The sequence below is a fragment of the Rhinolophus sinicus genome, linkage group LG13 (genome assembly GCF_036562045.2).
Source record: "Rhinolophus sinicus isolate RSC01 linkage group LG13, ASM3656204v1, whole genome shotgun sequence".
Taxonomy (NCBI): domain Eukaryota; kingdom Metazoa; phylum Chordata; class Mammalia; order Chiroptera; family Rhinolophidae; genus Rhinolophus; species Rhinolophus sinicus.
The window spans coordinates 5199992-5223639 of NC_133762.1; the positions used below are offsets into that span (position 1 = coordinate 5199992).

A 23648-nucleotide genomic window follows, 5' to 3' on the forward strand; every position below is an offset into this window, starting at 1 on the left:
CCGAAAGGTTGGGGCCACCCCGTGGGATACTGAGCGTGTCTTCTTGGCCCCGGGTCAGACCTCTGCCTCATCCAGGAGGGAGAGGAGTATCTGTTACCTCAATGCCCACCTGAAAGGATGTGCCATCCTTAATTTCAGCTGCTAATGATTTAGACATATCCTTCTAGTGCTTTAAAAAAAAAAAAAGTCTTCATGTTAACGTCTTAATTATTGGAAAGGTTATGTAGTCCATTGTTTCTACTTTTCTGTATCTTTTAAGCTTTTAATACTAGAAATGTTTAAAATTGATACAGGTACCTGTGCCCTCTCCACCTGCGTCTCCTTTCCAGAGGAAGGGAGGTTTCCAGCCCAGGGTCCTGCCCGTTGCTCCAGAATGAGTCTGCACACGTGCACGCTATCTCGGAGCCCGCGGGGATTCTTACGTGTGAATCCTAAGATGCTGGCCCCCCCTGGACGTGAGCTGCCGGCTCAGCCCCACCTCACTGCCGATGATTTGGGGTGAAGGGACAGGGGGAGCATGTCTTCTGGCTGGGGCTGCCTCTGCTCCATGAGAACCTGGCCCGAGCCCCTGACCTGGCCCAAGGTTGAAAGCAGCGTGAGCAGCTGCCGTCACCATTGTGCTTCGGGGCACAGAACCACGAGCTCCCTGACACCCGAGTTCCTTCCTGGTGGTAAGTGCATGACACCCTCTGCCTGGTCTTACCAAGGTCACGGTGGGGTGGAGTAGGTTGGCGCATAGTCTTCCAGAGTCCTACTTGCAGTGCATTTGTGTGGTGGAAAATGGTGCTAGTGTAGAGGTCTTCCCCTTGGTGGCACATGAGGATACCTGGAGAGAGAAAATATATATATACCCTGATGTCCCACCTGGACCAATGAAATCCACCTCACTGGAGCAGAAAGAGGCCCGGGCATCCACAGGTAGTTCTAAAGCTGCTCAGGTGGTTCCCACAGGCAGCCAGGCTGTGGGGCAACACACAGGAGCCCGTGGGCCTTGGGTGGAGTCTGGGGCTGGGTCGGTTAGGTGGGCATGTCAGTTTCCTTGCGGAATGTGGGCTGTGTTTGCAATTCCGATGGAGGGGAGCATGGTTGTCAGAGGTCTGTGTTTAGGGTCATAGGGGTTTGCAGTGCTTGTGGCTGGGGGTGGGTATGGCTGGAAGGGGCACCGTGGGTGCTGGTGGCACAGGGGTGCTCAGTTTACTGTCCACTGGGGTGCAATTTACCCAAAGTGTGTCATACTCTGCTAAATGCGTTAGAAGTTACACACACACACACACACACACACACACACACACACACACACTGCTACAAATGGTAAACTGTGGTTACCTCTTAAATGGTTAGATTTCGTGCACTTTGTTCTTTTTTCCTTTTCCCTTAATGCATTGTTCGAATATTTAACTGTGAGTAGGTATCATTTTACAAAAACAATAACTGTTTAGAAAGAAAGTCAGTGAGAGAGAGGAAGGGGGGAGAAACACGTTATGGTTTACCAGGATAGCTCTGCTGGTGTCTCCTCTTTATTATAAAGCAAACAGTAACATTTATTGCTGTGGGGTTTTTTTTTGTTTTTTGTTTTTTTTGTTTTTTCCTGAGCCCTCTCCATCCTCTGCCCATAAAAATCACCTCCGTTTTTCTTCCGCTCCTCTGCCTCCTGAGGCCACGGGGACGGGAACAGCCAGATGGCTGGGCTGTCCCACGGCCTGATGAGTGCGGGCGGGGGCTCCCATTTTAAAGTGACACTCAGTCCCCCGTGGTGAAGAGCCGCGTGGGGCATGGCTGCTGGACTATGCAGTGATTATTTGATTGCTTCTTATTGCACACAGTTCCCCAGCAAGGAGTCCAGCCCAGTCCCTTGGTAATGCCCTTTAGTCCTTGTCTGGAGGGTCCCACCCGAGTCCCGGGACCCTGCCTTCCTGGGACAGTGGCTACTGGGACCTGTTCTGAACATGGGTGAGGCGAGGCCTTTGTTTTCTGTGAAGCAGGAGCGCACGCTTGCTCATAGGGGCATGTGCCCAGGGAGACGGGCTGGGGAAGCCGAGGCACGCGCTGCCCATCGTTTGAGAGAGGTCTCTATTGGGTGTGTACTTGAACTTGCCAGAATTCATCTGGCCAGGCTCAGAAATCCAAAATGAAGTTTCCCCCTTGTACTCCTTGTTCGCCTGCTAGACAGAAAGGGGAAAGGAGCTGGGCTACCAATCCACCAATGTAATCTGACTTAGCAGTGGTCACCCAGCTATAGAAGAAGTGCTCCAAAATAATTTTATTTCACTAGCATCATGGACTCTTTCATTATTGATTGGTTGATGGAGGAGAAAGAAAGTGCAGGAGCTTTGGCTGTTCTCGTTCAGTATATTGTACAAACTCAGAAAGAAAAAAAAAATTAAGTTCAACGTTGACTGTTGCCTGGTAAACAATGACCAGGTCTGCATTTCAAGGAGACTTATCCACAGCTGTGTCAACATGCTCTCTGCCCACCAGCGTGGCTGTCCTTGATATCCTGAGAAATAGATATAAAAGCCCCCACTTGTCCACTCCGAGAATGGCTGAGTTTCTCCTGCCTCCTTCAGAATCCGTCAAATCAGGTGGCAATGGTGTGAGCTCCCATTTTATCAAGCACTCCGTGAAGGTTGTCCGAGGTGGGCAGAACGCAGAGCCTGTAGGACGAGACCCCCCAACTCCCCACCCAGCAAACCAGGAGCGGAGAAAATGAATTCTGTGCAGAAGTCGCTTTCTTTTCACGCAGACGTTTGGTTCCGGCAGCTGAACTTCTTAACCCCCTAAGATCCCACATGCTGTCTCTTCCCTTCTGGGAGAGAGCAGTGGGAACAGCACCCATGTTAGAGGGGATCTGAGTTCAAGGGCAGGCTTTGTCACCCCGAGCCTGCACGGGCCTTGAGCCTTTATCTCTGACGTGGAGACAACATCTGGGGGTGATAATTTTCTCTCAGGGTCAAAGGGTGGGTTCTATGAGCTGGATGAGAGAAAGGCCTTTGCAGCTGGAAAATCACCACACAGCCAAAGATGATTTTGAGAGAAGCACGTTCTTATCCTCCGTTCTCACCCCATCTTCTGTTTTCCACAGAGCCCTGGGCTGCCATTTTTATGCCATTCCTCCTAACGCAGGGCTGTCTAGGGGGAGAGAACTTGCTGGGCTTGGTGGAAGAGACAGAAGGTGCCGAGTTATCTGTTTATTTACGTGCTTACTCTTGGCATTGTCACATTAGCATGTCAGCTCTGTGTAGGCAGGAGCTCACTGTCTGCCGTGGCCACGGCTGTAACTCAGCAGTTAGAACAGTGCCTGGACCCCCTTCCTGATATTGTAAATTACCCGTATTCTATCAATAGTATCACTGATATTTATAATCAACCTATTACTGATGATATATTATATCAAATCATGTCAATGATATATAACTATCCACTACATAGTAATGTATTAGCAATACTATACATTATAAGCTCCCCCACCTCCCCATTGAAGAAGAGCTGCTGGGGCGTGAGAGAACTTTACATCAACTATGCCCGCAGGGTGACTGCCATTGCAGACCTGTCACTGGAACGTCAGACTTCCGCTTTCCTGCTTTATGGCGCCTGGATGATGGCACCCCTTCTATCATTGGGGTTGCTCTCCGCTCACCATCTGCCTGAGCCAGAATACCACACTTTGCATGGGTCCTCATGGAAATCTCCTCGGAGCTCCCATAGCACCCCCAGCCAGGAGCCTTTCCTTTTCTCTTCATAAGGGTTTGATAAACTCCAGGGAAACTTTCTATACTACATGTAACGTCCAAAGCCTTGCTTTTTAAAACTCTACTCGTCACCATCCCTTGTACGTCCGCCTGCTGGCGAAGGTTGTGAGGGCTGGGAGTCCCACGAAGCATTCCTTCCGTTCAGGCTCCACCCTTCGGGTGCAGAAAGTTATCTCAGGGTTTCCTTCTTTCCGCCGGAAGGTCCAGGAGCCAGGACCTTGGGAGGTGGCATGAAACTGAGATGGCATTTTGCTGGCCAGGCGTACAGTAAGTGTTTATCGCGTTTTAATTGGATGACTAAACACACAGAAAACAAGACCTGTTCTCTCCAGGACCTGGAGCTCGATAGGAAGGTCATAGAGAGTGTCAGAAACTTGAAATAGGGAAAAGGAAGTGGACATTGGGCCTGGAGGAGGACAGGCCAGGAGGCTACCTGCTGGGAATCACGAGACAGCAGGGAGTTGGGGATTAGGACCCGGCCAGAGGCAGACACGGCCACCAGCCTCCTGAGATGTCCCGTCGGCCACCCACTTGGAACTGCTACTCTGGGAACTCGCTCTTTTTGTGTCCCTTGTCTGCGTCCCTTTTGTGTGCGCTTACTTTTTAAGATCGTTCTTGGTGATGATGCTTTCACCCTGTCTGGAAAGGGAAGATGGGAAATTCCGAGAGCCGACGTGAGTCAGACACAGAGGAGAAGCAGGAACCCTGCCCAGGAGGGGCTGTGACCACAGCCTGTCCCTGTCCAGGGAACCCTGTCCTGTCTCGTCTGCCTTACAACACACCTGCTATATGGTCAAGGTCAGCTGGAGAGAGTTTACTGAACCCCAGTGGGGAGGAAAGCCCTCAGAGGGAACCCACCAGGACAGCTGTTCTCTCCTATGCAAGCAGACTAGCGTTTTCCATGGTGGGCTCTGATGGCCATGGTTCTCTGGGTTGTGGCAGGCATTTCTGCCATGGAGGGTTTTAAAGTCAAAGCAGAAAAGCAGTTGCTACCACAGGACATCGCAGAGCCATTTCTGCCTGTAGAAGTTTGAATCATGACGCCCAACACTACCCGGTGTTAATTGCTGGAAACTTGTCCTGTCCAGGGGTCTTTGCGGATGTGATTAAGTTAAGAATCTTGAGATGGGAGGTGATCTGGGGAGGCTTTAATGCAGTCGCAAGAGCCCTTCATCGTGGCAGGCTGGGGGCGATGTGACACAGGTGGGAGAGGAGGACGCAATGTGACCTGAGAGGCAGAGGTTGGGGGTTGTGGCCACTGGGCACCGAGTGCCAGCCATCACCAGAAGCTGGGAGAGGTAAGGGCTACGGTCTCCCTGGCAGCACAACCGTCTGGACACCTTGATTGGGACCCAAGACACTGGTTTCAGACATTTGGTCTCGGGAACTACAAGAGGATACATGGCTGTTGTTGGAAGCCACCAAGTTTGTGGTGATTTGTTATAGCAGCCCTCGGAAACTAAACTGAGGTGTTCATTTAAGACAAAATTACAGGTTTCCTGAAAGTATGGAGTGCCGTCTGATTCGTTCCCTGTTTCATGTCTAGCTCCTGAATAATACTGGGCCTCGGTACATGCTCAATAAATATTTGTGGAATAAATGTTGGATGTTCATGCATTTCCAAGAGGAGGGCAATAATTTGTGGTGCTTCCCAAACTTATTTACTAAAAGAAACCTTTAAAAAAAAATGAAAAAAACCCCCAAAAAACGGCTTTTAGTACAAGGGCTGTCCGCTCTGGGAAACACTGATTTCTTTTTTAGCTGAATCTTTGGAAATACGTGGAGGGAAGTGTTTGAACAGTGCATTGGACGCTTCTGGCTCCTTGACTCGTAACCATGTATTTGCCCTTGCAATGCCCAGCATTTTATTTATACAAAGTGTCCCATCATCAGTGGGTGATGGGAAGTGTTTGCGGCTGTTGATGGTCGGATTGTGAGGGAAAATGTTTATGGGAGTGAATGGCTCTCATCACACATTTATATTAGCAAGAACATGATTCTCTGCAATGTTTAAATGCTATCCAGGCACTATTTACAGAGTCTCCGTTTAAGAGGAGAGGCAGTCAGAAATGTCACGCTTGCTCGACTTTACAGTAATAACACTGTTTATTGCGAGGATACAAATAGTAATGCTAGTAATATTTAGCAGTGGCGTCCCGCTCCCCTTTCCAGTGCAAGCGAGAGAACGTAGTGTTTTGTGTGTCAAGTGCAAATGATCAATTACAGTTCTCCTGAAGGGGACCCAGCTTTCTTTCTGTGTACCAAAAGCAGAGAAGCCCCTCCTCTCCTTGTCTTTCCCAGAATGTTTATGTTAGGCTTTTAAAAAGAAAAATGCACAAGGATAGTACTCAGACTTGTGGGTACTTTGGGTGAGGAGTGCCAGTGGGTGCAGCTCTTTCAAAGCACAAAATAACAACACAGTGGAAACTGTTAAGCCCGGTGTATATGTTATTTTGAATTTATTCCCAAGGTGCACTCCTGGGATGGAGGTTAAGAAACACAGGGAGAAACAGGTGAAAGGTCTGACAAAAAGCGCGTGGTACTGGTAGTGTGGAAACCATTTCCAGTCTCCGTTTAAGAAAGACTTTTGTTGTTGTTCAGAGTGCTGTTCCCCCCCTCCCACCGCCCCACACACCCGCCCACCAAGAAAATGTTAACTGCATTGACGAATTCTAAGAAACTCTGTAAGGGAGGGAATTATGTGCCCAGATGGAAGGAGGTTGCTGAGAAGCAGAATTATATTTAACTGATTAGTAATAAAAGGTCAAACTTCAGAAATCAAAGGATGTCCAAGAGAAGAGAAATTTTCAACTGAGATGACAGGATTCAAAGAATGACATAAGTTGGTGTTTGTCTCCCGTTACAATAGTTGAGAGCATTTAGTGACATTTTGTCATCATGGTCAATTACATAACAGACGCTGTTTGTTGTTTCACAAGGTAATTTGCATTTCCCCAGGTTTTTATGGTAAAGTCATTTAGAAAGAAGAATGTTCTGTGTGGATGATGGAGTGAGAGTTTCCATAGGGTGATTCCTTTCTGTTAAGACCATTGAGATACCAAGTGAAATATCAGAAACTTAGAAACTCTTTAGTGAATGTGTAAAGGCTTGAGAGCAAAAGAAGTGAGCCTTCTTAGGAGCTATGCAAAAAGAAAGAAGAGTAAAACCCTTGAAAGTAAGCAAAAACCTTATTCAATACACAGCATTAATATAGTAGGCAAACCATGAAAGCCCCTGTCTCTTCTATTAAAAAGAAAATACAAGAATCATAATCAGAATATAGATGACCTTCATTCTCAAATGAAGACTGGTAGGAGAGAACAACCACTAAATCTGTTAGGGTTTTAAAAACAGAAATATAGTGGTTGCTTTAAACAGAACAATCTAGAAAGAACTAGAAGGTAGGGGGTGTGGGGGAGGGGAGAAAAAACACTCCAGAATATTGAATCATTAAAATAAAGGATACATTGGAAAATCAAATATAAAATAAATATTAAACTCTCCATCAATATCACGGGGGGGGGGGGGGGCCTCAGGGGGCGGGGGAGGAAGGAAGGGACTCCAAGTTGAAAGTGTGGTTTTTCAAACCCGACAGTTTGGCAGCTTGTGGCAAAAGGTCCATAAAACATTAGCCATTGCAAATACTGTTACTCCTAAGGAAACAGTGTAGTGCTCAGACCGTCCTCTAAACTGTAAGCAAATAGGATTTCCAGAACCGATTCAAGACCCTAGACTGGCAACTGAAAGAGTGTTGAGTATTCACTTGATTTCATAGGTATTTCAAGTATTCCACATTTCATTCCAAAAAAGTATCTCCTCTGCATGGGGCAGTTACATAACAGACAGGCTATAAATAAAGCAAGAATTAGTTCAATCGACATATAAATAAATGAACGGGACTCGGGGATAACAGGATGGTCCCCAGAGGTTGGCCCCTTTGATACTTTCAGTAATTCTTGGAGAACGTGTCCGTTTCAGGGGAAGATATTGTAGTTGGTGGCACAGCTAAATGTTTGAATTCTAAACTCCGTGTTCCTCCGAGCGAGGGCCCACAAGGCCTGACAAGCACGTCAGTCAGTCTAAAATGCCCCAGTCGAGAACCAAAAATGCAACCCCGTTTTCTCCATGTTAAGTGTGAGGTGAATACAAGCCGCTGACGTGATGTGTTGCCTGTTCTATTATTTAAAATGTAATAAAGAGTGGTGATTTTCTGCTTTTCAAAAGCACTTTCGATTAGCGTGAGATCCAGTGTAGCAGCTGAGATGGTAACCTTCCCGAAGGCAGTGGGAAACTGTGTACAGTTTTCCTAAAAAGAAAACAGAAAAGCAAAAAGGGGATCTTCGTATATCACCTGCCAGAGATGATAGCAGAAAATTCTGCATAAACTCCCTGGCCATACACTGCAGCTTCAAACAGCGTTTCCAGAGTTGTGGCAATAAACAGTCAACATCAGTGACAGAAAAGTACAAAACTTTTTAAAAAATGGTTTCTCTCAGATATACAAACGGTGAGGAACAGGAGAAGGAAAAGAGGAGAGGGAAAGTGTAAAGTCAAGTGTGCAAAATTCTACGTGTCAGATTTTTCTCAATAGTTACTACTATATATTTATAAAAATACATTTTTTTTCTACTGCTTTGTAGAATTGAGTGAAGTGAGAAAAGCTTAAATAGGACTTTTTTCCAAGTGAAGAAACAAAAAAGAAATATAACTAAAAATAGAGAATAATAAAAATAAAATATGGTCACAATGGTTTAAATATAAATATTGTAAGAGTATATGCCAATGGATTAAATTTCCTTACATAAAAATGTTTTCCAGGTGGCATTTTTAAAAAAATCCAAGAATATTCTACTTAAAAGAGAAAGGCAAGTAGATATGGAAAGAGGAAAAACAATTGGTGGGATTAGTGGATATCAATCAAACATATTATGATATCAAAGCAGAATTAAAGCAAAAGGGTAAAACAATAAGAGTGAGTTTATTATGTGACAAAGGCAAAACAATTAGTGAAATTAGTGAAATTGTTAAATTTACATGAACTAAAACACACTGCAATCAAGTATGTAAAAGAAACTAAGAATTACAAGATGAAATTGAAAGAAACAAAATAGTAGCAGAAATCCTTATACCACCATAACAGTTCGATGAAGTAGGGACAAAAGAAACAAGAATTTGCAAAATGATACCAAATAAGGTTGAGCAATTTTATGGTGCAAATTTAAAGGAAAAACATAAAATATGGAAAACTTTCACAGAAAAAAATTAACAAGAAATTTCAATACAGGAAAACTACCAAAAATTATATATACTACATTGTATGATCTCATTGCAAAAAAAGATAATATTTTATTTAAAATTTAAAAAATGACTAGCTACCAATGCAACAAAGATTCTAACTATCACCTGATCCGGGACAAAATTTGAAATACAATAACAAATCATTTTAAAATGTAGGAAACAATGGTAGTACCCATCAAATCCTTGAACTTAAGGAAAGATATGTTGAGAGAAAACTTACTGCTTTAAATGTTTTTATTAATAAGAAAAGCAAAATTTCAAAAACTAGAAATATACTTCTAGAAGAAGAAGCAGGCAAAAACCTCCAGGAAAAAAATACATGCAGAAGGAAACAAATGGAACAAGACTTATTCTCTGAAATACTAAAACAGAGACTTTTTTACTTTGAAAAGACCAAATAAAAAAAAAATCAATCAAGCAATAAATAAATCCCCTAGTAAATTAAATGAAAACAATTTTTTAGAAACCAGAAAAAAATTTAAAAGCAATAAAAAGAGACTAAAAATCATTAGGGAATATGTTGCCCATTTACAGTGATGATGCATTTGGACTTTCAAGTAAAATGGATGATTTTAGCAAAGTTACAGAATTTTAAATGATACAATAAGAGGCTGAGAATGTGAATAGACCAATAGCTTAGAAAGAAATTGTTAGCTTAAAAAACTGCTTTTCTTGCTACAATGACACGAATTAACTGGAATTTTTTTCAAAATTTCAAATAAAAACTAATTATAACTCATAAAGAAATTTAATTAAATCTTTATTAGTTTACTCTAGCAGACAAAAATGGCCCTGTTCTTAAACCTGGTACCAGAACCAAGGAAATCTCGCTCTAGATGAAGCTCTTATAAATGTGAAAATATCTGTAAATAGAATGACACTATTTTTAAAGTATTTTTACCATGAACAGGTAGGGTTTATCATAGTAATATGTCCAGTTTAATGTAAATAAAGTTGGAATAAAATACATAATTTAAATAACTTCCAGAACAAAACAAAAATTAGGTGGCCTTAATAAAAGATTTAAATATTTGATGAAATCCAATGATTTTTTCTGATAAAAAAATTAAAAATAGAAATAGGAAAATACTTCTTTAACATGATAAAACCTACTCGTCTGTAATAGAGAAACTTTTGAAGCATTCTTTTTTAAAACAGGCAAAATCAAAGATGTGTTTTGTTAAAATTATTTGGCATGTCTTTGGAGATTCTTGTTATCTTAACAATGTTTCAAATATGCACTAGATAATCAATATTATAATTTTTAAAAAAGAATCATTATTTTAAGTTGAATTTGAAGAAACTAGGGATTCCAACTGAAGGTATTAGAAATGAAAAGAGATTTTGTGAAAGTATCCAGGTAAAGGCTAAATCTACAAAACTCCAAAGCATTTGTGGTAAAAACCAGCACTTAATTGGTTATTGGTTCGAGGCCATCCCCTTCACAATGCTAACAAAAACACACAATATTCTAAAATTACCCCAACTCAAGATGCACAAACAAAACTAGAAAATACTAAGCTTAAAAAAAGGATGTAATAGAAGACAACTGTACTATATTGGGTGATCCAACATAGAAAAGAATATATTTTTCCCACAAGTTAATTTTTAGATCTGCTTCACAGCCAATTAAACCTATAGAAATACAAAAATCTGAAAAAAATTACTCCAATGTTATGTCTCAAAAATAACTATGTATGAATAGTAAATACAAATTTCTAAAAGATTTTTCCTCCTTATAAAATGCCAAAAACAAATAAAAGAAAATACATGCTTATGGAAAATGTTTAGAAAATACAGAATAATGAAAATAAGAAAATAAAAATCATTGTGGTCTTGGTTGAAAAACAGAAACAAATTTAAACACAATAGAGAATGCAGGAGTAGATGATGATATATAAGAAATAGGTAAACGATAAATACTAACGAAGCAAGTGGAGAGGTATTAATTATTTAATGAATGTTTTGGGGATAATTAGAAATCAAAATGAAAAAATTAACTTAGATCTAGACCTCAAATCCATTACCATAATAAGCAGCGAGTGGATTAAAGGTTAAATGCTGTTACTACCCCTAATAATAATAGGAAAATTAGGAAAAAAAGGAATAGAACCACATGTGAAAATAATTTTGATTATTCAAGCAACAGAAAAAGTAGGTTGATAGAATTTGATTTCTAAAAACCATATAAGATAATGAAAGATATTTGAAACAAATGGTACACAAATGTTATCTAAAACAGAAGAAGGATTTATATAAATTCATTAAAACACAACCAAACACTAATGCTCAAGAGACAAATGTTAAAATGAAAGGGATGGTTTAAACAAAATGTAACACTCTAACAGGAGACCAATATCTGGTGGACCAACCACCTTTTCTAAAATTTAAAGAAATTAAAATTACATCAATGTGTCATCATTTCACACCCATTCCATCAAATTAAAGTAAAGCAAATGACAAAACTCATTCCTAGCTGGGGTTTAGGGAAACAGAGGATTCTTGTTTTTTTGATGGCAATAAAAATTGGCTCCTTTCTGCTGAAAAGCAATCTGACAACACATATCACAAACAAACAAAAAAGTTCCACTCAGAAAAAGTTGCCTCTCAGAAGGTATCTTAATAAATTTAATTTTTAAAAGATTAAACCCCAAGATACTTATAATAACGTTGTTTACATTTTCCAACACTGAAAATAATTTAATTGTATAGGAAAGGGGAATTGTAAACGTTGAAAGGAACTGTTATTGTGGTTAATCCTAGATTAGATAGGTATCCCTCCAAACCATATAGAATTTTGTTTGATAAAAGAATTATTTTATTAAAGAAAGTTTGACAGCTACTCCTTTCAAGAAAAAAACATGTAGGTGATTGCAGACACATTGAAAAATGTGTAAAAAAACAATGAAAAGTGAAAAAAGCAGAACATAAACATGTATGAAAATGTGTAAACTATGGATAATGGTGGTGCGAAATTCATTAACCTATGGACAAAAATTAGAAAAAGGCTTAAAAGAATATAAATAGTTGAACAATTTCATCAAAGCATGTGAATATCTCAATTGGTTGATGAATAAATACAGTTAAAATCTTAAGTTGAAAAACAGAAAAAGAAGTGATGTGTACGTGAAACATGAACTCCCACTAATGTAGGCACTCTGTGTTTTAGCATTTATTTCTCCAATCGCACCTAAGCAATACCACCTCCTGAAATCAGAAGTACCTTTACCCTACTTGCAGGAACAAAGCAAAAGAAAATTATTTCAGGTAGGGGAACTTTGCCACTTCCTTCCTTAATGTCCTGGGATTTTTTTTCCTTAAGCAAAAATGTACTCCCAAAACTGTGGGTTTTTCCAGCAATCTGAAGCCAAATCTCTGATTTGTTAGTGTCTATATTGTTGTTTCTGGTATCAATTAGTGTGATATTTAGTTAAGTATCTTTATGATATTTTGTTTGAAAAGCAAAAGATATATTTCCGTGAAAAACCAGCACCATTCTTCCACTCTCTTACTGGGTGTGTGTGTGTGTGTGTGTGTGTGTGTGTGTGTGCGTGTTTCCAGGCGCTCCTAGGAGAGAGTAGGGGTCTTTTGGCCCATGATTCTGGTTTGCTTAAAGGAGTGTTTGAGGACATAAACAATGCGAGTTTCGACTCTGTATAACACCGCCTACTCAGTGGTGCTTCTGTATAAACCACTATTGATGAAAATAACCAAACCGAACAAAAATACTAAGATAATTAGAAAGCAGTGTAATGAATTAGAATAATAGGCTAGAGAGCAGTGAAAAAAACCAAAAAGGATATAAATGAAGTATATGCACTCTAGAAAATTTATCTAAAGCATTTCTTATTAAAAGGTCTCCTAAGCCATTTATTATGAAGATATCGTCCACACTTTTCGTTCTTAGAGAATCTCCAGTATTGCCACACAGCCTCTCTGTGCATTCTCGCCTCTTAATTTCTGCAACAGAAAACAAAGTCCTTTGTTATACTCTTTCCAGGAGGGTCATTGGAAGGTAAGCCTTCCTTGCAGTGAATTCTTGCTAAACTTTGTACCTGGACATGACATTGTCACCTCAGACAAGTCACAGACCTGACAGGGTAGCCACCTTTTCTGAAGAGCAGCCTGGGCTGTCTTGGAGAGCAGTGTGGGTGTGGGGCCAGAAGTGCTGGGTGTGAGTTGCTGCTTTGTCCGTCTTTCTCGAACCCTGGGACCACGCATGTAAAACAGGAGAACTAATAGTGACAGTGCCCATGCTGCCAATTTCCCACGCTAGTTCTGAGCCTCAAAACAACGTTGTAAAAACGCGGTAAGATGTGGAAAGGTTAAGGGGCGACTCAAACTCAAGTTACTAGTTTATAATACCTGAAGACGAGATGTCTTACATTCTAAAATCTGAGTGTTGTTCCAGAATTGAGCTCTCAGTCTCAGAGGTGCCATGTTCCAGGAAATGGGGTTGTCTGCCCATCTTGCCCTGCTTCTCATGTCCCCCCTCCCGGGAGAGAAGGTACAAATGCCCACCTGCACTCCACTCCCCCTTTACTTCCAGCTTCCAGCCTCCTACCTCCATCCCAGAACTGTGACACCCCTCCCGTCCCCCACTGTTCCAGATGGCGTTCCGTGGTGTGGGCAATCCCCAGGCCCCCCTCAAAGCTGTCTTTAGAAGGGCCTCACCACTCCATGCCCATTTGTGGGGTGCGTTTGCACCTGTCCATCATGGCCCAGATTGCCACCTGTGGCCATTGGAGGTTCGGTAGAGTTGGATCTCAAAGAGTGAATAGGTCTGTACTTGAGGAAGTGGGTGAGGAAAAGTATTTCGTGGCAAAGAGAAAACAGGAGAAAAGACCAAGAAGCTGGCAAGTGAACTCCTAGGTGTGGCTGGCAGGGCTTTGGATGGTGGGCAGGCGACATGAGACAAAACTCCTCAGACAGAGAAAGCCCTAAGGGTGTCTCCATCCAGATAACGGTGACAGAGAATGGCTAATCATTCTAACAAGCCAGGTCTCTGTTGATTTCATCCATCTGTTTTTAATCTACAAATGTGATCTTTTTCCCCGTTACTACACCAGTTCTATCGCCAATAACCTATACAATTTATCCTTTCTTACTATACCAATATTACACCAAAGTTACCTTTTTTCTCTTCTATCCTTTTCTACCCGTACGATCATTACTCTACCATTACTCCAATAGCATTGCATTGCTATGGAATTTATTCTTATTAATTTCAAAGAGACTTTTATAAAATGTAATACTCAGTGTTGGTGAGGAGACAGTAAAATCTTATACTGGGCTGCTGAAAATGGAATTCGCAAAACATCTTGTACGTGCATTAGGAGATTTAAAAAAGAACAACGTTCATCTTCTTTGACCCAGAAATTTTGCTTTGAGGCATTTATCCCAAGGAAATAATCGAATGTTCACAAAAGGTACCTACGGGGACACCCACTACCAAATTATTTCACACTGAGAAAATATTGAAAACATTTTACATTTCCAACAATAGTTGATGGATTTGAATAAAACCAGGCTGACAAATAAGATTGGAATCTATTGATTGTTACAGCTTTCAGTGGAGAAAGCAGGCCACTGGATGGTCCTGGGTATGAATCAGCATATAGGTAGAGCCAGAAAAAAAGAAAACACACAGCTCATGAGTCACATGGTACCACAGCACGGTGATAGAACAGGTGGCTTTAATTTTATTTTACTTTATAGGTTTTCCAAGCTTTTTAAAAACAAAGCATTTGTAGCTTTATTGGGGGAGGGGATTGAGGAAACCCTCTTTTTAAACTTTTGTTTCTTATGGTAAAATATAGATAACACAAATGTTGCCATTTTAACCATTTTTAAATGTCCAATTCAGTGACATTAATTACATCCTCAATATTGGGCAACTATCACCACTACCTATTTCCAAATCGTTTTCATCTTCCCCAAACAGAAACTCTGTACCCTTGAAACAATAGCTCCCCATCCCCCTCTCTTCCCAGATTCTGGTCACCTTTAATCTGTTTCCTATCTCTCTGGATTTGCCTGTTCTAGAGATGTCATATAAGTGGAATCATACAGTATTTTTCGTTTTGTATCTGGTTTATTTCCCTTAGCACAAAGCATTCAAGGTTCATCCACGTTAGTATGTGTCAGAATTTCCTTCTTTGTAAAGGCTAAATAATATTTCGTTGTGTGGACGGAGTGCATTTTGTTTATCCTTCATCTTGTGATGGACACGTGGGTTGTTTCCATCTTTTGGTTTCTGGGACTCATGCTGCTATGAACATGGGTGTGCAAATATCTGTTTAAGTCCCTGCGTTCAATTAGTTTGGGTGTACCTAGGAGTGGAATTGCTGGGTCCTACCTGTATCATTAATTTTTGAGGAATCTGCTGCTTTTTTTTGCCAGGAAAAAATGACATTTTAAATCTCAATGCGATTTAGCTTTCAAGAATATGGTGTGGGAAGGGACAGTTTGATATCTATCAGTTGGAAAATTAAATGTCTCAAAATGTTCTGTGTTTGACACATGCCCACAAACAGTGAGAAACCCATGCCAACTTTGAGAAAAATGTCAATATAAATTTAATCTATCCAAATATTCCTAAGAGCTCCATATATGCCAAGTATTTCAAGGCTAGAAGCTAAAAGAAACCTGGTGATCAGTAACTCTTTTTGGAATGTTTCAAGTTGCAAAATCACCCCTGAGAAAACCACATCATTCACTTTGTTGGAATCTTTGGCCCACACTTAGATCTTTTCCTCACATTTCCACACACTAAAATTTCAGTTCTAGGCAAACGCTTAAGTATTTTCTTTTAGGAGTTAGGTATCTCATTTGAAAAAAAAAAAAAAAATCTGAATGTCACTTTTTCAATTTATTCTGAAATTCAACTTGGTTTAGTTTTTTGTTTTTTTTTTTTCCAGAAGTTACATCTTTATGAGTTTCATCTCAGGAAAAAACAAATACATAAGGTCACAGTGACAGCCATAGACACATAATTTTCCAATGTAGCCATGTATCCCTCTTCATAAAGATAATTGTGTGCACTCAAGTCAATCTTGCATCATCTGAAACTATTGGTTTAGTTTTTAAGGAAGTTTTCCTCAGGTAATTTGTCAGAAAAGCATGATTGATTGCTTGTGACTTGAATATTTTAAAAATGAGAATCATGGGATTTAGTAAAGTGTATTTTTTTTCCCCATGGACTTAGGACATTGACAAAAAATCCAATTCAAATGTGAGGCTTAACCTTCTCAAATTTTTTCCACAAAAATCTTTTCTTATTAACCTGGCAAAAGAAGTAAATTTGGCCAACAGTTTTCAGGACAAGGGATACCTTTTTTTGTCTGCTTTGAAAACTCTCCTGTATACAGAGAAGGTTCTATAAAATAAACAGAAGAATGGGTAAGGTATGGAGAGGAAAACCAGAAATTTTATAGACATCTGAGTTTCAAACTTCCTAGTTGTACAACTTAATTGTATAATCCAAGACCACAGGTACCTAGGATATATTCCAGAAAAGAAAAAAAAAAAAATCCTCTGTGTTTTATAGTGGAGCAGGAATATAAAAAATAGACTTATATGGAGAATGGGGACATTGGGAGGGGAACATAAAAGTAGAAATTTAATAAGAAAAGGAGTCATATCTAGAATGCATAAAGAATTCTTATAAATCAATAAGGAAAAGACAAAACAATTTGGCTTTAAAATCGGCAGCGTTAAACTGGTCATACCCAGAAGAGGAAGCTGCAATGGCCAATAAGTACATAAAAATATGCTCAGCTTCGCTAGCAACTGGGGAAATGCAAATTAAGACAATGAGAAGGCACTTTATACCCATGATATTGGTAAAAGTAAAATCTAACAACACCAGGCAATAGCATGGAAGCAGGAAAATAAGAACTCTCCTCTCCTGGTAGGAGTGTGAATTTGTGAAGCCACTTTGAAGAGCAATTTGGAAAAATCTGGAATCATTGAAAATGAACCTCCCCGTGACGCAGCAATTCCATTGCTAACGTGTTTCCCGAAAATAAGACCTAGCCAGACCATCAGCTCTAATGTGTCTTTTGGAGCAAAAATTAATATAAGACCCGGTCTTATTTTACTATACTATAAGACTGGGTCTTTAAAATAAAATAAAATAAAATCAGGTCTTACGTTTATTTTTGCTCCAAAAGACGCATTAGAGCTGATGGTCCAGCTAGGTCTTATTTTCGGGGAAACAGGGTAGGTACATACCCTTTTCCACAGGTACTTAAGGAAATCGGTGCAAATTCCTTCACTAAAAATAGCAAGTCTTATGGGGAAAACAGGGTTGGGGAACACACTAAAAAACTGGAATTTTGTCATACAAGAACTAATAAAAACAAACCAATTTTGAAAATCATGACAAGATATAGTACAGTAAATCCACTGCTGTCATTTGCCTGTCTTTTGTGGCTCCTTCTTTCCGGGACAGGTAGGTACGGGTGCCCTGGAGTAGAGACCATTTTCATAAAAATTAAAAATACGGCCTTGGCGATAGCCTTCTTTAGGATTCCATTGTCTTAATACAGGATGAGATGCTTCCAATTTCTTTGTTTTCTCCCTCTGTACTCCCAGTGTCACCAGATCATTCAGTAGTGGTCCTCGAAGCCACAAAACCTGCCACTCATTGCTCTGAAGAAAAACATTTCTGTCGATTTTCAGCTCAGGTCTGCATTCATTGCCAAGACTTTCTCTTTTGATCGCTTCAAGACAGTAACACATTGGGGAAAAAAATCACATAGGAGCCAACATGGCTTCCACGTTCTACCAAAACAGCCGTTTCCTATTCACCAATGGTGTGTTAGGAAATGTGTGCAAAAAGTAAGCCGAGTTGTAATAAGGATGTTTATTGCAGCATTGTTTGTGATAGTGATGAACTGGGCAGGGGGCCCTACATCCCTCTCCTTTGGGACTGGCTAAGTACGACATGCATATTGAAATCATGGGATGTTGTATAATACCTAAGGCAAATAAACCAGATCTCTATGCAGGAACAAGAATAGATCTTGAAAACATATTGAGTTTAGAAAGTAAGGTACGGAATATGTAAAAAATTTTTAACTCATGTAAAATATACTAAAAATGACATGCCATACAAATACTATAAAAATACAAATCGGAAAGCGACAGACCACAGTAATGATCTCCGCTTTGTCTGCAATGGGCAGGAGGAGAGAAAATGAAACCAGAGAATAAAATCATCTGTAAATTTGAATTCTTTTAAGCAAACAAAGATCTAAAGCAAAACTAAGAGAACGCTGCGATGGGCTGCAAATCCTGGCTCCTGGGGTAATGTGTCTCTTTAAAACTTGGCTCCTTAATTTCTCTGCATTAAAAATTTTCCCAGTGAGAAAGGAGGAATTTCGCTTGGCTTAGCAGACATTTACTGAATACTTTAGATGTGCCCTTAAGTAACAGTAGTGAAGGAAGCGACACAAACTCTGCCTACGAATCGTTGGCAATGTATGAAAATGGTAAGGGGAGGAGAAAGCATGGAGAAGGCAGAGCTGGTCCTGCCTTTGGAAGCAGGGCTGTTCATCCCTGAGAGATGCAAGGATGTACGGAGGGAACGAGGGCGTAGGGCTCGAGGGGGACTTTTCTCTTTAAGGTCTTAACATATTGCAGAAATACAAAGGGGTTGTTTTTTAAACACCTTCCCAAATGGAAACCCAAGGAAGTGAGACAAAGGAACCCAATAATACATCGTGTCATTACGACTAGCACAGGACATTTGGAAACACTAAAAGGTACAGTCCGTTTAGAGGAGTCTGCATTGCAAATGCTTTCCTATTTCTCACAACTTTCTTTTAATGAGGGTAGTGAACTTGGGGTTCAGAGAATGTCTACAGAGGGCTTTAGGCGTCCCTGAACCCCAGAAATTGCAAAATTGTGTGTTTGAATAGAGGCAGATTTTTCCAGGGACAGGGTCCACAAGTGGTATCAGATGACACCCCCCCAACCATTGTTGTAATCTTATAGGGTGTATCTTTTACTATAACCCAACTTTTCAATTATGTACAAAATATAAAACGACCTGCCTACTTTTATGAGGGTAACGAGGGGGATGGGAGTAGAGTATGGGGAGAAAGAGAATAAATTAATAAAGCAAGAGAGGAGCCTGGTACAGAACCATAGAAATAGAATACACACAGCCCTCCACATCTGTGGCCCACTGAGAAAGCAAGGCAGCAGCCAGCCCCCGTGGTGGCTGAATCACAATGAGCAGGTAAATGGGATAATATTTGTAAGAATACTCAGCATACCGTCTTTTGTTGGAGAAATTTTTTCCTAAGGTCTTCATTGTGAACCAGGAGGAAACGTGTAATGACAATTTAATGCCCCTTGCAAATGTCAGATTTTAGAGAGTGAGGAAAGATGTCTGCCTTTATGCTCCAAGTGCTCCAGATCTGGGGGGCGGGCGGGGGGGGAGCGCTGGTTCCTACAGAAAATTTCCAGACTCCTTTCTCTTTCTTCACCCTTACTCCCATTGGCTGGTGCCCACGACAAAGTACCACATACCCTCCTTTCCCTCGGGTCTCTCAGTAATGACTTTGATGCCTTTTTTTGGGGCTGTGGTCTTTGGAGACCTTCAGGAGACTTTGGACTGATGATTGACGTGGACAGGGATCCACCAACATCCCATTTTTCTTTTCGTAAGTGGATATGGTCAATTTTCCCATAGGCAGGGGAGGGCAGCTTTGGAGAGGCCTCAAGAATTTCCCCCTATTCTGGACATGGGGTTGTAACCCCTTGTGTCAGTGTCTACTTCTGAAATGAAGGTGTAGGGTGCTGCTTTGGGGGAGCCCTACAGACCCCCAGACGGAGCTGAGGCTCCTTCGTCCTCTGCCCTCACAATCTGTTCCACAGGCTCCCCTGGGGTGCCTGGTAACAGGCAGCGCTTTTCAAACTTTTTTAAATTATTAAGGTAGTGGAATTATTTTTTCCAAATGAACTATTGAGCCACAATGCAATCTATTAATACGTTGAAGCAGAACAGAACTTGGGTGGGGAAGCTGGTTGTATCTTTACCTACTTAACTTCTCAGCCAGAGAGGGGCCCTTCCAGCACCCTAATCCCAGGAACACAGCTGAGGAAAGCCTTGATGGGAGGAAACCAAAGCGGTCACTGATCACTCGCCCTGTCAAGTTTCTTGACCACAAATGGCAAGATCCAGTTCTAGGCCCCCCGATCAGTGAAGTAATTCTCTGGAAGGCTGCCGTGTAGCTGAGAACTGGGAGGAAGGCTGGGAGGACCCCGCTCAAAAAAAGGGGAAAGAATGAAGAGGGTCTAGATCAGCTGTCCTCCTGCTGAGAAGGTGGACCATGTGGATTACGTACCAAACAATTCCAGGGGGCCCATCCCCCGACTTGTGCAGTGTTCAACCTGCACAACCATCCTTGACAGTCCTGAGCAGGCCACTTGGGGGATCCCTTCATAAGGAGGTGACGTTCACGCATTTCATCCTCTCCAAAGCCTGCAGAGCACCAGAAAAATCATTGGGGACTCTTGTTACAATGTCGATCTCTAGGCTTTGCCCCCCTAGGAGTCTATCTGATACAAAAAAATTCTGGGTGGCCGCCTGGGAATTTCCATTTTACAAACACCTCAGCTGACTGATGTGGGTGGTATAGGAAACACACTTAGAGAAAGACCCCTATGAGGGTCAGATTTTATTATTGCCATTTGACAGATGGCACAAGTTCACTTCCCTGAGATCACACAGTTGGCAAATGGGAAAGACGGGGTTTGACTCTAGACCCTTTGGGCTCGGAAACATGTGCATTTTTTCTTGATGCCCGAGACATCTCTGTTTGTACCTGTTCAAACAGGTTCTTCAGTTCTCTACTGTCCCACAGGTCACTTCATAGGATTCTTTAAACTGATTTTATTAAAAATAACACTTAGATTGATTTTAAAAGAAAAAATTGTGTATGATTTCCATAAATAGCAAACCAGCATCCTTTGCTGTAAATGTAAATAATGATGAGAGGGGATGGGCAGCTGCAGTGACCCATCCTGGCGCCTCACCTGGAAGGCAGGAGTTTCTCTTATCCTGAAAACCCAGCCTCCACGCTGAGCCCACTTGCTCACCTCTCCCCACTGACAAACAAACAAACTTGACTTTCATGTCATATACATCAGGTTTTCTTAACTCGAGATCCGGATATGGGCTCAGAGGTTTCCCCCACCATAGGGCAATGTTTTCATGCTTCTTGATCTATGTGAATGTTTTCCTGGATTGAGGGTCGCTCCACAGTCCTCACCTGAGTCTCAAAGGGATCCATTATTCAAAAGGGGTTGAAAAGTACTGTTGGAAATGAATGAGTCCAATCCCGTTTTCTCTTTAGCAGGAAAACCATGATTCTCCCTCTCCCTCTCACCCTGCCACCTTCAAGACTCCCTCCTGGTGTGTTTTGATGGTCTTCATCTCCCCATATGGGCTTCGGAGACTCATTTTGAAAGGACATTTTGTCTGTTCCCATGAGTGCCCACTGGAATGTACAAGCCACCAAAGATAGATCTGGGAATGGATCATGCCATCAATTGTCCTCTCCCCTCCAATGTCTGCTCTGTAAATGTCTGCGCCTTAGGTCTGGATACTGTAAGATGCCGAAGCATTTACCTACAGCTTTTCTTTTTCTTCTTCAAAAAAATTGTAAGTGGAGCCATAGGTAAATGGATAGCAGCAGATGGTGACATCCAGGTTTCTAAGCCAAGGAGGTCAGAATGACACGTGTTAATGGATTAGTGTGGAGACTCAGTATGAGACATGTTTACTGTATGAGTGCATGTTTAATTTAATCTAGATACAGATACGAGCAGATACACAAGTTACTATACATGCACATATGTCCTTGTTATGTCAGCTAAGAGGGCCTAGAAGCGATGACACCCTAGTAACAACAAGCTCACCTAGTACCCAGATTTTGATAGAAGGAACCAGAGCTCTTGCAGAAATGATTGATTCTAGGACTGGGGCAGGAGGTAGATAAGATGAGCCTGGAGTAACCTGTAGAGCTAGAAAACAAGGAAGAGCTAAAAACAAACACACACACAAACAAACAAATTAACAAAATCAAAAAGACTCCCAAAACCCAAAAAATACAACAACAAACCCCCCAAAACCAACAAAACCCAATGATAGGGACCCAGGAACCAACTAAAAGAGCTCCCGAGAGCCCAAGCTGGAACAAAGTAGCATTGGATGATAAGTGAAAATATGAAATAAATATGCATGAGTCCATCCCGGTAAAAATAATGATTAAGAAATATACAAATAGAGAGAATAGACACATCTCTCAGGCAGAACTCCAAATCACTTATGGAGATAACTTTACCCTGAATGAGAGGGTGCCTAACTCCCCACTCCTTAAACATAGTGACTTTCTTTCAAAGAGGAGAGTGTGGAAAGAGGGGAAAAAAGAGTCACTTTACTGAGGAGAAACCTGATAAATGGCCTCAGCTAAGTGATCAAGGTCAACATCAACAGTAATAACTCAGGATGAGTAGATGTATTCTTCGTATGTGGTGTGAGGAGAATGGCATTTTACCTCCCCAACACACATTACCCCAGTCTGATGAGGAAAACACCAGACATATTCCAATTGAGGGACATTCCACATAATACCTGACCGGTACTTCTCAAACCTGTCATCACAAACAAGGAACGTCTGAGAAGCTCTCACAGCCAAGAAAAGTCCAAGAAAACATGATATCTCAGTGTGATGTGGGATCCTAGCTGGGACCCCAGAACAGAAAATAGACATTCAGGCAAGACTGAGGAATTCTAAATAAAGGATGGACTTTAGTTAAGAATAACAATCATTATCAATATTGGTTTACTCATTGTGACAAATGTACCATATTAATAATACAGTATGTAAATAAGAGGGAAGGTTTGGGTTAGGGGCATACAGGAACGTTCTGTTCTCTCTTTGCAATGATTCTGTTAATCTGAAACTGTTGTAAAATAAAAAGTTTATTTAAAGAAAGACAAGTAAAAAATTATAAAATCGTTCAAGCATATAGAAAAGTACAGAAAAGAATTTAAAATGTCCGTGTATCCACCATGTAGGTTTAACAGATACTAACATTTTGCCCCATTTGCTTCAGATCTCTTCTGTCTTTTCAAGAAATAAAATGTTACCAGTATAGTGAAAACTACTCTCTATACCTTTCCTCTCCCCTCATTCCCAAAGATAATGTCTGAGGTTGCTGTTTGTCATTTTCATGCATATTTTATACTTATGCTCTATATACATATTTACATTAACAAAATATGCTATCATTTTGTGTTCATAGTTATTTCAAGATAGCGTGTGGTTATATAACGTTTGCAAATTGCTCCTTCACACAATATTGGTTGTTAAATTTATCTCTGTTGATTCATTTAGATTTGGTTCATTCATTTTAACCTCTATATAGCATCCTGTTGTATGAAAAATTATTTGTCCTTCCACTGAGGGACAATCAGAATGTTTCTAGTTGTTTCTACTATTGAAAACAATGGTTCAATTAACATTCTTATATGTGTCTTCTGGTACATCTGTCAAGAGCTTTTAGGGTCCACTCTATGAG

At 40.9% G+C, this 23648-nt stretch overlaps 1 long non-coding RNA gene across 7 annotated transcripts in view; it reads left to right on the forward strand.

The window, feature by feature from the left end:
- LOC109444912 (uncharacterized) overlaps window positions 1–22153 on the forward strand; it is a 95025-nt gene extending 72872 nt beyond the window's left edge. For 6 of the 7 annotated variants that reach the window (XR_012491364.1, XR_012491367.1, XR_012491365.1 and 3 more), the window contains 2 exons: window positions 294–671; window positions 21419–22153. This is a non-coding gene — a long non-coding RNA (uncharacterized LOC109444912). The remainder of the gene's footprint in view (window positions 1–293; window positions 672–21418) is intronic. The other variant, XR_012491370.1, reaches the window with a different exon arrangement.
- The last annotated feature ends 1495 nt before the right edge of the window (window positions 22154–23648 follow it).